Genomic DNA, 2,483 nt, shown 5'->3' on the forward strand with positions numbered 1-2,483 from the left:
AACTACAAGGGACATCGAGGGACACTGCTGCTGCTGCCGTCGCCGTCGTCGCCGCCAGCCGCCGCTGCTACCACGCAACCGCGTAGTAAGAAAGACACACACAAGCCCGATAGTCGCATGGAACTTGCTTCGCGCAGCAATGGGTGAAACTAACACCGTCCGCGTTGCGATAGCGTGACCAAGCTAAACCAAGAATGCATGCATCCCCCCACCACGCGGCTACTGAGACCATCGACCCCCCGCCACTGGGCACGGGTGGGTGTGGCCTCGAGGAAAAGTGGCACCAGAGAAAGCTTTCACAATGCGTTTGATCATCACCTTAGGCTTGCTCTGCGTGGCAATGGGTGAAACTAACACCGTCCGCCTTGCAAGAGCGCGCCGCAGCTATACCACGTACACGTGAAATGCCAACCTGGGTCCACCCCGGCGATGCATTTAGGGCCCACCTCGCGCCATGGAGCACGCGGGGTTGGGTGCCTGAGGGCTCGTCATGAGCATGCCTACCCGTGGCCAAGCTCAAGAGGGGTCGCCCCTGTGCATCGCCGAATACCTCCTCCCCCCTAAAGAGCCCTTAGGAAAAAATCCGCTCTGGCACGAGGAAACATTGATTTGTTGAGGAGGAATAATGGGTCATTTTCGGAGCAATTCTTGGAGTCTTGCCCTGATTTTTTGCACACATGCTAAGAAAAATCCAACCTTCAACTTGTCAAAATATGGAGGCCAGATTCAACATATTTTATTTTTTACGATTTTAGGAAGCCGGAAAATGGGAAAAATCATAAAAAATTCAAAAACGCTCGGAACGCCGAACCGCTTGCTGGAATCCTCCTCTAAAATCATGGAATGAATTTAGGGACACAAAAATGGAAAAAGGCACGAGCCAATTTTTCCGGAGTGCGGGACGATGCGGGGCGATGCGGCACGGCGTGCACGCCGGCATGCCCCTGGGATGCCCACTGCCTGCCTGGTCGTGGGGAAATAACCTCATTTTCCAAAAAACCCTCATTTTTAGGAAATCACTCCAAATATGTGGCCAAGGCATGCAGCCAAGGCCATGGCCAAGGCATGCATCCAAGGCCAAGGCCAAGGCATGCATCCAAGGCCAAGGCCTAGGCATGCAGCCAAGACCAAGGCAGCCCCCTGTGGGCATGCTGCCAAGGCCGGGGCATGCAGCAGGCAAGGGCAAGGCAGCCCCCATGGGCAGGCAGCGAAGGCCAAGGCATGCTTGCGTGCATGCTGCCAAGGCCAAGGCACGCAGCCAAGGCCATGGCATGCTTGCGTGGGCACGCTGGCATGCCCCTGGGTGCAGGCAGGTGGGCACGCTGGCATGCCCCTGGGCGCAGGCAGCAGCAAGGCCCTAGCATGCACGCTGCCTGAGGGGCAGTGGCAGCACGGCGAGGGCGAGGCATGCCCCGTGGGTGGGATGCCAAGGCCGTGGCATGCCCTTGGGACCCCTACAAGGCCATGGCAGCACTTGGGGGGGCTACTGCTGCCAAGCCTAGATAGCCTCTTCGGACACCTCCTACTCTTCCCCCCCTAAAGAGCGCTTAGGAAAAAATCCTCTCTGGCACGAGGAAACATTGATTTGTTGAGGAGGAATAACGGGTCTTTTTTGGAGCAATTCTTGGAGTCTTGCCCTGATTTTTTGTACACATGCTAAGAAAAATCTAACCTTCAAACTGTCAAAATTTGGTGGCCAGATTCAACATATTTTATTTTTTATGATTTTCGGAATCCAGAAAATAGGAAAAATCATAAAAAATTCAAAACTGCTCGGAACGCCGAACCGCTTGTTGGAAACGTCCTCTAAAATCATGGACTGAATTTAGGAAAGCAAAAAGGGGAAAAGGCACGAGGCAATTTTGCCGGAGTGCGGGACGATGCGGGGCGATGCGGCGTGGCGTGCATGCGGGCATGCCCCTGGGCACCCTGCCATGCCCAACGCCTGCCTCTTTGGGGCAAATAACCTCCTTTTCCAAAAAACCCTCATTTTTTGGGAAATCACTCGAAATTTGTGGGCAAGGCAGCGAAGGCCAAGGCAGCAGCCCCCCATGGCATGCAGCCAAGGACAAGGCATGCTGCCAAGGCCATGCAGCAGCGAAGGCCAAGGCCAAGGCATGCAGCGAAGGCCAAGGCAGCCCCCCCAAGGCACGCAGCGAAGGCCAAGGCAGCCCCCCCAAGGCACGCAGCGAAGGCCAAGGCCAAGGCATGCAGCGAAGGCCAAGGCAGCCCCCCCAAGGCACGCAGCGAAGGCCAAGGCATGCAGCGAAGGCCAAGGCAGCCCCCCCAAGGCACGCAGCGAAGGCCAAGGCATGCAGCGAAGGCCAAGGCAGCCCCCCCATGGCACGCAGCCAAGGCATGCAGCCAAGGCCAAGGCAGCCCCCCCATGGCACGCAGCCAAGGCCAAGGCACGCAGCCAAGGCCAAGGCATGCAGCCAAGGCCAAGGCCAAGGCCAAGGCAGCCCCCCCATGGCATGCAGCCA

Source organism: Quercus robur (assembly GCF_932294415.1).
Source record: "Quercus robur chromosome 6 unlocalized genomic scaffold, dhQueRobu3.1 SUPER_1_unloc_5, whole genome shotgun sequence".
In the NCBI taxonomy this organism is placed as follows: domain Eukaryota; kingdom Viridiplantae; phylum Streptophyta; class Magnoliopsida; order Fagales; family Fagaceae; genus Quercus; species Quercus robur.